The following is a 12,401-nucleotide window of genomic DNA, read 5'->3' as shown; positions in this document are numbered from 1 at the left end:
AATTTATACTTTTTCGCTAATAAAATCTGGCAATTTAACAAAATTAAAAAGTAAATAAATATATGCATTATTTAAAAAAAAAAAAAAAGGTTCTAAATTCGTTCAAAGTTAAGCTAGGATATGATGTAAACCTAACAGAGAACATAGCAATATAGCATAGGATACTAACTAATTTCGTAGCCAACACATGATCTGTGAGTTACTGTTGAAGTCAAGGGCAGCATCAAAACAGTGAGCTATCATTGTCTGTTGAATAAATTTATATTGGGACTAGATTTGTCACATATTGAAGCTGCTTCATGAGGAACTTCATTGTCTTCTTCTTCTTCCTATCCGATTCCAAGCTGGTCATCAATGCCTAAATTAGTACACACAAATTCAATATCAGTTTTTGTGATTCAGTTCAACTGCTTATGAGACCCAAAAACCTATCACATTAGTATTTATTAGTTAGATTTTTTAAGTGTTTAATTAGGTTTTGAACTCTATAACTAATTATATACTTATTACATTTTATATTATTTAATTATTTTAATAGTAATTAAAAATATAAAATAAACTAATTTTAAACTACTTTTAAAAAAGAATTTTTGTTTAAAAAGAATTTTGGAAATAATTTTTCCATTGTCTCCTGAAGATTTTTGTTTTAAAGAAGATAATGATTACTATTGAGAATAAATACTTTGGGTATAAAAGAAAAAAAAAAAACTCCACATGACATATATATATTGAGCTAGTTAAGTCACTTCACAAAATAATTGATTGATATCGTTCTTCTAGTACATTCTCTCCTCTCTTAAGTTAAGAGACAAACGGAATTGGTAATACAGGTGGAGTGTTTGACTATTTAAGCACTTGGATGGTTTACAAAGCAAGACACACGTTCAAGTTGACCTTTGACTCTCGTGACTAAACACTAATATAATACGTGCAATCCATTACAACATATATTTTTTCTCTCTCTAAATATTTCAATGTATGTCCTTTATGTGAAATTAATTTGATCTCTGTGCATAAGCATAAGAGTCATTTTTTTTATAAATAAACAATAAAAGCTCCACAAAAGTAGAAACTCATAAATGTTTTATAATAAAAAAATAATTTTCTTCATGTTGATATTAATGTTAAAAAAGTTATGTAAATTATAATTATCTATAAAAAGAAAGTAATATTAAGAAAAAATTGTGACATATAATGGTATTTGGTAAGATGGGGGTATTAGATATTATGATGTTGGGAAATGATAGGAATTCCACATATAGGAAAGTGGTTGAAACTTGAAACTCATATTGAAGTCTGGTGGAATGTGTGTAAAGTCAAATATATATTTTCCAAAATGAAATTTGTCATAGATTCATATATGATGTATTGTATATCATTGTATGTGATGGTGGAGTATTGTTGGAGTCAGCTCAAAAAGCCTTTTCATCCATTACCAAAAATTTTATTCTCTCATAATAATATCACATTCCACCACACCAAAATAAATCCTCTTCTCTCTGATCTCCCTTCATTATTCTCTCAAAAAGAAGAAGCAATCAATTGTTTTTTTCCTCCTAATACCATCTCTTTCACACAAAAAAAGGACCCTGATTTTGGGTTTGAGGTGGAGAATTTCTTGTTTCTTCTTCAATGAGTAGAGGTTGGGCAAATTTTGACTTAGGTGATGAAATGATATATAGACTTTGGGGATGAAAGCGGAGGAACACACGTTAGGATTTGACAGTGCGGTTTTGTCTGCATCACATGGACTCTAATAGCCATAGATTCTCTATATTGTTCGTCATGAAAATTATTGCACTTTGACGTATCTCACAAATCACAAATATAACCACTCTTGAATGGAAAACTTTTTTGGTTTATTTTTGTAGCACATTTAATACATATTTATGCATATATATAAAAGTAGATAATATTTCTAGTCCTTGACCATTTGTGCATAGGATAATATATTTCTCTACAGTTGAAAATTCTTAATTAATTTTCTATCATCTTTAAACTAGTAGCTTGAATGATTGAGGACGGATTAAAAATTTTTGAACTATAAAAATGTACTTTATTTTTCAAATATATATGGCTGATTAGAAATTGACAATGATATTTACTCTAAATATAATCATTTATTCATGACAGTTGGGAGTTGTGATATTTTGCTCGATAAAATATAGTTACGAGTTATGATAATGAGCTGTGTTAAAATCCTTGATGTTAACATCATGTAATTTCTTTGTTTTAAACCTATCTTATAACTTTCGCTTTACATCACACTCTTCTTTATTATCTAAGTTTTATAACTTATCCGGTATTTAAAAATTTATATATATATATATATATATATATATATATATGCCAAAACTTTTTATTTTTCTAAAATATTAAAAAAAAAAGTATTAAAATTATGTAATATATTATGTATTAGTTTAATTTTTGAGGATAAAAATTTTTATAAGTAGAGTAGGATGTAAAACCTCGGGTTTTTATAAAATTAAATAATGAATATGTTTATGGTTTATTATATTTAATTAAAATTATATTCTAAGAGATTTTATATATAAATTAAGCAATTTCTTATTTATGATTTAGAATTTTAGTAATTGAATAATAATAAGAATTTTATATGTTTTAAGTTGAATAATTAGGTTTTTAACTTTATTTCATGGCTATAAAAAAAATTGATTTTTATTATCTCTAATTATTGAATTGGAGCATCTATTTGAAAATAAATTTTAAGTTGATAATTAAATAATATTTTTTTAAAATAATTTTAACGGATTAATAGAATTCAATTTAAAACAATATCCCCTAACTTTATTAAAATTTAATAAACCTCAATTTGCCCAAAAATTCTTAATTTTACAATTTGCCCCCAATATATAACACCCTAACTTTCAGCACGTTATGATCGTACTAAAAGTGAGGCGTTACTGACCTGTTTTTCATATTTACTATTTAATAATGAGCCTTTAGTTCGATTTCGCATTTCAATTTTTAAGAAAAGCCGAAAAGTTTTGTTTTTATTAATTAAAATCATATATAAAAAATCTCCAAGCAATACTAGTCACATAATTAGTAAGAATAATAAACATCATACAAAAGAATTCAAATCAAACTCAGATACAACTCCTATCCGTCTGTATAAAATAAAATCTTAACTAACAAAGGCGAGAGAATTTTATAAAAGCAACTCAACTCATAACTTAACTCAAATAAAACTAATAACCGTCCGCAGCTTCAAACTGAGTCTTTGAACCTGTGTCACTGAAAGGGTGGGAGATTTTGGAGTGAGAACAAACCACGAGTTCTCAGTAGGGAATGGGAATGCCGTAAGAGTAATGAAATAAAATGCAAATAATTAACTTTACTCAATAAAATTATATTTTTGTCAAACCTTTTGAAAATACCTTTTACTATTGCTTTATATAATTAATTACCTTCTTTAAATTTCTGAACTTAAGACAAATCTCAATCACAACCTCAGTTCTCAGTTACCTCAATACACAAACTAATAGCACAGGAAACAGATCAACACACAAACAAATAACAATAAGACAAACAGCACAATCACAGAGAGACAAGATAAGCAAATACAATCAAATGCAAATGTACAAACAATGATGATGCATGTCTATCCCTAACGCAGGCCATGAGCTCATGTATCGGTTGCCTACCCGCTCCCGACATTACCCGGGCACAAGTCCCAGATATGGCTTTCCAGATGCATACAGTATGCTTATAAGTCGTACAGCTAGGCCGCATACAATGTGACTTTCCAAATCAATAAGCGTACATCTGGAAAACAGTTCTCAGTGTGTGGGCGTCCCACTTTACATTTGGCACTAAGGCCCAAACAATGTCACATCTGCTCTCCTGTGGCAGTCATTTCATTAATTAATATATTCCTTTAATCTTTGTTCTCTGCTCTCCTATGGCAGAGATCTTTTTAGTTAATATATTCTTTAATCTTTATTCTCTGCTCTCTTGTGGCAGAGATTCCTTTAATTATCTTTTTTTTTTCTTTACTTTTCGTTCTTCTTCTTCTTTTCTTTCTTATCAAACCAAACTCAAAACATAACTTAAAGCAAAATCCCTTCTCAAAAGATTGAGTTTAAAACATTATACTTTTCTTAATAAATCGGTTTGAAAACAAAACTCTTTTTGTAATAAATCGAAATCAAGTAATATTCTTAAATTAGATTTGCTTTTAAATAACACTTTAAATCTTAGAGTTTTATAAAAATTTGGCAGCATTTCCTCTAAAATCCGGGCTTTGCCACCCTTCAAGGGTCCCAACCTAATCACCTTTCAAACCCTTTTCAAAACATTTCCAAGTAACAAATCATTTTCAATAGGGAAATGTTAGGGGGACAATGGTTTTAGTGAACAATATGAACAACGGGCCCGAAACTAGCCCAATTAGTTTACTAACATAGGTATACTGGTAAACACCCACTTTCCCTAAATCCTAATTTTAATTAGGGATAAGTACGATTTTGGTCCCTCACGTTTAGGGTCAGAATCGAAATCGTCCCTTGTGTATATTTTGATTTAAAATTATCCTTAACGTGTTTTTTTTGTATTAAAATCGTCCTTTTAAATTTTTTTGGACAAAAATGCCCTCCACTACCATCATCACCTTTACCTCTATCACCACCAGCACTTTTACTCCCACCACCACCACCACCAGCACCTTTACCTCCGCCACTAAGAAAAACATCAATAAAATCAACATCATCATCATCATCAACACCCACTGCCACTCCACCACCACCAACGCCGCCGCCGCCCCTTTCCCCACTTTCCCCTTCCTCCTCCCCCTCCCCCTCTGCCTCCCCCTTCCCTCCACCCCCACCCCCACCCCACGTCCCCTCCCCCTCACTGCCTCCCCTTCCCCCCACCCCGCATCCCTTCCCCCTCCCTGCCTCCCCCTTCCCCCCACCCAGCGTCCCCACCCGTCCCCTCCCCCTCCCCGTCTCCCCCTTCCCCACACCCCGCGTCCCCACCCGTCCCCTCCCCCTCCCCGTCTTCCCTTCTCCCAAATCAGAAAAGCAGAAAATTCACAGAAGAAGAAGAAGAGCAACAAATTAGCAAATCAACAAATCAACAAATATTCCACAACAAAAGAAGAAATCTAGAAATTCACAGAATTCACAGAAGAAGAAGAAGAAGAAGCGGCGGGCGGCGGGCGGTGGTGCGGCGGTGGGTCGGCGGTAAAAAGAAGAAGAAGAAGAAGATGAAACGGGCGGCGGTGCGGCGGCGGGAAGAAGAAGCGGCGGTGCGTCCCCCTTCTCTCCCCCTTCCACCCCCTTTCTCGGCCCCCCTTCCCCCCTTTCTTTCTTTCTCTCCCCAGTCCCCACCCACCCCGCTTCTCTGATCCCTTTTTTTCCCCTCTTCTCTGCTCCCCGTCACAACCCCTCTCCTTTCTTCTATCTTCCGGCGACGGCGACGGCAGTTCCAACCTTTGCCGGCGCCGTCCCCTCCCCCCTTCCCCTTCCCCCTCTCCCTCCCCTCCCCCCTTCGCATTTCCTTTCGGCCCCCCACCCCCAAAAACGCGTTTCCTCTCCCCCCTCCCCCAAAACGTGTTCTTTTCTTTTTTTTTTTAATAAATTTTTTAATTTTTTTATTATTAAAGTAGGGGTATTTTAGGAATAAAATTAAAATTCTTTTTAAAAAAGGACGATTTTAATACAAAAAAACACGTTAAGGATGATTTTAAATCAAAATATACACGAGGGACGATTTCGATTCTGACCCTCAACATGAAGGACCAAAATCGTACTTATCCCTTTTAATTATCTTAATTACTTCCATCGTAATCACCCCATCCACTCCCCCCTTGTTTGACCCAACAGTAAAAGCCTTTCCCCTTCCCTACATTTTGAACACCATTCCGGAAAGAAAACACTAGCCTTCCCTCATAGCCATTTGAAACGGCATTGACGAAGGGAGACCTTCCCACATCAGTCGCTTCTTTTTCGCTGAAACCCGTCCACCCACCGAACCGACCATCCACCGGCGCCTCCATTGTGAAGACGTGAAGCAGAAGGCGAGCATCCGTGGCCCCGTCGTGTGGAAGTTGCCCAGAAAATCACCGGCGTTGTCCTTTTCCCGACAATCCCCGTAGGTTATACCCCTTGCATGTTCGCATCGCTTGGAGTCATTCTCGGAAACAACAAGAGAGGCCGTGGGCTATTTTTCCCTTCCCAGAGTGAAGGTCGGTAACCCGATAATAGGTAATTGAATGTTTAGATGGTCATAATTACTTTTATGTTTTGGTTGCATAGAATGGTTTTGCTGGTTGCGCAAATTTCTGGCCCTGTTTGAGTTCTCCTAGTGTTTGTGAACATATGGAAGTTGAAAGGAATAATGACACGTACATGTTTCTGAGCATCCAGGTTTTTGCGTCTTGTTTTTTAATGAGTTACTGTATTTGGGTTTGTTTTACCTCTGGGTAAGTAGTAAGTCAGCAATTCGTGTGAAGCACGTGCTATGAATATGTTGATTTGGGAGTTGTTTAACGAATCTAAATCTTATGGTCATTTTTATACATGAATGGATGGTTGAATATCACATGGTTGATTTTCAGTTTATTTTTTTTAAATTAAAGTATGGATAGTAATATCACATGGTTCATGGATCTTTGTATTAAAGCAAACATGTTTGAAATTTGATGGAGCATGGGCTTGATATTTGAGTAGTTAATTATTTATATGTTTCTGGTTCATTTGATTGACCTTTAATTTCTATAAATGAGGGATGTTCAATGTTGTAAGAAAAGATGGATGAAAAAATGTTACATGATCTACATCATTTAGGTAGCAATTTATGATGTTGCAAATCAAGGGAGCCTACCAAGTTAGTTATATTAGAACTTGTTTTAGTGACTTACGTAATTAGAAGTTTAATTTCTAACAGCTATGCTTCCAAGGACCTTGTTTAACTTTTTTTTAACTGCCTATGTACTCTTACTGCACATGACTGTGGGTGTTAAGCTGTTCATTTTGATATGATTTTTTTAAATTAAAGCATGGATAGTAATATCACATGGTTCATGGAATCTTCGATTAAAGCAAACATGTTTCGAATTTGATGGAGCCTCGGCTTGATATTTTAGTATTCTTTTGCTTTATCTGTATCTGGTTCATTTGATTGACCTTTAATTTTTATAAATGAAGGATGTTCAATTTTGTAAGAAAAGATGGATGAGAAAAAATGTGACATGGTCTACATCATTTAGGTAGCAATTTCTGATGTTGCAAATCTCTGGAGCCTAGCAAGCTAGTTATATTAGGACTTGTGTTGGTGACTTAGGTAATTAGAAGTTCAATTTTTTACAGGTATGCTTCCATGGATCTTGTTTAACTTGATTTTTTTTAACTGCCTATGTACTCTTATTGCACATGACTGTGGGTGTTATGCTGTTGATTTGCACATTTTTTTTTTAAATTACAGCATGGATAGTAATATCACACGGTTCATGGATACTTGGATTAAAGCAAAACATGTTTAAAATTTAATGAAGCCTGGGCTTGAGATTTTAGTAGTGAATTCTTATCTGTTTCTGGTTCGTTTGAGTGACCTTTAATTTCTATAAATGACGGATGTTCAATTGTGTTAGAAAATATGGATAAAAAAATGTTACATTCTCTACATCATTTAGGTAGTAATTTCTGATGTTGCAAATCTATGGAGCCTAGCAAGTTGGTTATAGTTGGACTTATTTTTGTTACTTACGTAATTAGAAATTCAATTTGTAACAGCTATGCTTCCTAGTACCTTGCTTAGCTTGATTTTTTTTAACTGTCTTGGTACTCTTAATCTACACGATTGTCCGTGTTATGCTGTTGATGTTCATTTTTTTTAAATTAAAGCATGGATAGTAATATCACATGGTTCATGGATCCTTGTATTAAAGCAAACATGTTTGAAATTTGATGGAGCATGGGCTTGATATTTTAGTAGTTAATTCTTTATCTGTTTTTGGTTCACTTGATTGACCTTTAATTTCTATAAATGACGGATGTTCAATGTTGTAAGAAAAGATGGATGAAAAAATGTTACATGATCTACATCATTTAGGTAGCAATTTCTGATGTTGCAAATCTATGGAGCCTACCAAGATGGTTATATTAGTACTTGTTTTGGTGACTTAGGTAATTAGAAGTTTAATTTCTAACAGCTATGCTTCCAAGGACCTTGTTTAACTTGTATTTTTTTTAACGGCCTATGTACTTTCACTGCACACAACTGTGGGTTTTATGCTGTTCATTTTGATATGATTTGTTTTTGTAAATTAAAGCATGGATAGTTGATGAGCGGATATTTTATACGCTTTTTGGGGATAATTTCATATAGTTTTGAGTATGTTTTAGTTAGTTTTTAGTTTATTTCCAGTAGTTTTTAGGAAAAATTCATGTTTCTGGACTTTACTATGAGTTGTGTATTTTTCTGTAATTTCAGGTATTTTTCTGGCTGAAATTGAAGGAGCTGAGCAAAAATCTGATTCAGGCTGAAAAAGGACTGTTGATGCTGTTGGATTCTGACCTCCCTGCACTCAAAGTGGATTTTCTGGAGCTACAGAACTCGAAATGGCGTGATTCCAATTGCGTTGGAAAGTAGACATCCAGGGCTTTCCAGCAATATATAATAGTCCATACTTTGCACAAGAATTGACGACGTAAACTGGCGTTCAACGCCAGCCTTCTGCCCAAATCTGGCGTCCAGCGCCAGAAAAGGATCAAAAACTGGAGTTGAACGCCCAAACTGGCACAAAAACTGGCGTTCAACTCCACAAATGGCCTCTGCACGTGAATTTCTTAAAGTCTCAGCCCCAGCACACACCAAGTGGGCCCCAGCACACCAAGTGGGCCCCAGAAGTGGATCTCTGCATCATCCATCATAGTCCACTCATATTTTGTAACCCTAGGCTACTGGTTTAGTATTTAAACAACTTTTAGAGACTTATTTTGTATCTCATGACATTTCAGATCTAAACTTTGTATTCTCTGACGGCATGAGTCTCTAAACCCCATTGTTGGGGGTGAGGAGCTCTGCTGTGTCTCGATGAATTAATGCAAGTATTTCTGTTTTCCATTCAAACACGCTTGTTCCTATCTAAGATGTTCATTCGCGCTTAACTGTGATGGAGGTGATGATCCGTGACATTCATCACCTTCCTCAAACCATGAACGCGTGCCTGACAACCACCTCCGTTCTATATACGATTGAATGAGTATCTCTTAGATTCCTTAATCAGAATCTTCGTCGTATAAGCTAGAACTGATGGCAGCATTCATGAGAATCCGGAAAGTCTAAACCTTGTCTGTGGTATTCCGAGTAGGATTCAAGGATTGAATGACTGTGACGAGCTTCAAACTCCTGAAGGCTGGGCGTTAGTGACAGACGCAAAAGGATAGTAAATCCTATTCCAACCGGATCGAGAACCAACCGGTGATTAGCCGTGCTGTGACAGAGCACGTGAGCGTAGTTTTCACTGGAAGGATGGAAGGTAGCCATTGACAACGGTGATCCACCAACACACAGCTTGCCATAGGGGGACGTGCGTGCGTGAACAAGAAGACAGAGGAAAGCAGAGATTCAGAAGACAAAGCATCTCCAAAACTCCAACATATTCTCCATTACTGCACAACAAGTAACTTTTAATTTATGCTCTACTGGTTACTCACAATTCAATTGATAAACATAATTGACTTCCTGACTAAGATTTACAAGATAACCATAGATTGCTTCAAACCAACAATCTCCGTGGGATTCGACCCTTACTCACGTAAGGTATTACTTGGACGACCCAGTGCACTTGCTGGTCATGTGTGCGAAATTGTAAGAGAGTAACAATTTTGTGCACCAAGTTTTTGGCGCCGTTGCCGGGGATTGTTCGTGTTTGAACAACTGACGGATTATTTTGTTGCTTAGATTAGGAAAAATCTTTCTTTTTTTTTTGGTTTAGAGTCTTTTATTAATTACCCCTTGTTAAAATACTTTAAAATTATAGCTCAGTTATTTAGAACGTGGTGTTTATGTTCATGATAATTGGCTATCATATTTTTTAAAAAAAACCTTTTTCAAAAATAATTTTTCTATTAAATCCTGTGCCAAACTTTAAGTTTGGTGTTTTCAAAAATAATCTTTCTTAAAAATTTTTGAAGGTCCCATAACTCATTTGGCTAGAACATTAATTTGATTGGGTTAGAATCTTTTATACTCTTTTCAAAACCTTCTTTTTCAAAAATATTTTTTTTTAAATCTTGTGCCAAACTTTAAGTTTGGTGTTTTCTTGTTGATTCCCCTTTGATTTTCGAAAATTTTGGTTTGGTTTTCTAAAAATTTTAAGTTTGGTGTTCTTCCTTCATGTTCTTGTGTTCTTGTGAGTCTTCAAAGTGTTCTTGAGTTTCCTTGTGTCTTGATCTTAAAATTTTTAAGTTTGGTGTTCCTTGGTGTTTTCCCTCCAAATTTTTCAAAAACAAGGAGCATTAGATCTAAAAATTTTAAATCTTGTACTATCTTATTGTTTTTCTCTTTCCTCACTAAATTCAAAAATATCTTTTCAAAATATCTTTTCTAACTTCCTATCTTTTCAAAATTTGTTTCAACTAACTAACCAACTTTTTGTTTGTTTCTTAACTTTTTCAAAACTACCTAACTAACTCTCTCTCTCTCAAATTTTCGAAAATATCTCCCCTATTTTTCAAAAATTTCATTTTTTTTTACTAATTATTTTTAATTTTTTTTTTTACGAAAAAAAAATTTTTTTCAAAATTCAAATTCTTTTTAGTTATTTTATTTTATTTAAGTATTTACTTCTTATAAAATAAAATAAATAAAAAGGTAAATCAGTCCAAGTTATATCCATAGATCCATCATGGACATAAGTGGAGATGGACAGTCCAGGAGGACTTTGGGGTCATATTCTAACCCCTCTACTGCTTCGTATGGGAGTAGCATATGCATACCCTCCATTGGAGTTAGTAGCTTTGAGTTGAATCCTCAGCTCATTATCATGGTGCAGCAAAGTTGCCAGTATTCCGGTCTTCCACAGGAAGAACCTACAGAGTTTCTGGCACAATTTTTACAAATTGCTGACATAGTACATGATAAGGAAATAGATCAGGATGTCTACAGACTATTACTGTTTCCATTTGCTGTAAAAGATCAAGCTAAAAGGTGGTTAAATAACCAACCTAAGGCCAGCATAAGAACATGGAAACAGCTGACAGAAAAATTCCTGAATCAATATTTCCCTCCAAAAAGGATGACACAGCTAAGGCTGGACATCCAAGGCTTTAAACAAGGAGATAATGAATCTCTTTATGATGCCTGGGAGAGATACAGAGAGATGCTACGAAAATGCCCCTCTGAAATGTTTTCAGAGTGGGTTCAGTTAGACATCTTCTACTATGGGCTTGCAGAAGGAGCTCAGATGTCTTTAGATTACTCAGCTGGTGGATCTATCCATATGAGAAAGACAATTGAAGAAGCTCAAGAGCTCATTGATACAGTTGCCAGGAATCAGCATCTGTATCTAAGCAGCAACCCTTCCATGAATGAAGAGGTTAAAACAGTAACTGCTGAATTCAGTACTATAAAACAAGCTGCTGAATTCAATCATCAATTAGATTTTCTAACAAAGCAGCTAGCTGAATTCAAAGACAGGTTACAGGAGACAAGGATAGCTAATATACATATGGAAGAACAGTTTAAGCAAACAAAGCAGCAGCTATCAAAGCAAATAGCAGAAGAATGCCAAGCAGTTCAATTAAGAAGTGGGAAAACATTAAATACCCCACCTCAAGGCATCAAAAATTCAAGAAATGAGCGACCCACCAAAGATTCCCCTGAGGACAGTAAGAGCCCAGGGAAAAATAATTCTGGCACTAAAACGCCAGAAAATGGGTGGAAGGCTGGCGCTGAACGCCCAGACCATGCTCAAAACTGGCGTTCAGCGCCAGAAACAAGGCAGGATTGGCGTTCAACGCCAGAAATGGGCAAGAATCTGGCGTTGAACGCCCAACAGGGGCACATTTCTGGCGTTCAGGTGCCAGGAACAGACAGTGAGTTGGCATCTAACGTCACTCCGGCTTCTAACTCTGGTACGCAATTGCCAGAGAGGGATCAGACACACATAAGTGCTGATAACAACCCCTCTAAAAAGGCTTCTTTAACCACTAAGGTTGAGGAATACAAAGCCAAGATACCTTATCCTCAAAAACTCCGGAAAGAGGAGCAGGATAAGCAATTTGCTCGCTTTGCAGATTATCTAAGGACTCTTGAAATAAAGATTCCATTTGCAGAGGCACTTGAGCAAATACCTTCTTATGCCAAGTTCATGAAAGAGATCTTGAGTCATAAAAAGGAGTGGAGAGAAACAGAAAGAGTTCTCCTCACTG

The sequence above is a fragment of the Arachis ipaensis genome, chromosome B2 (assembly GCF_059453495.1).
Source record: "Arachis ipaensis isolate K30076 ecotype BB chromosome B2, ASM5945349v1, whole genome shotgun sequence".
In the NCBI taxonomy this organism is placed as follows: Eukaryota; Viridiplantae; Streptophyta; class Magnoliopsida; order Fabales; family Fabaceae; genus Arachis; species Arachis ipaensis.
This window is presented reverse-complemented; position numbering follows the sequence as displayed.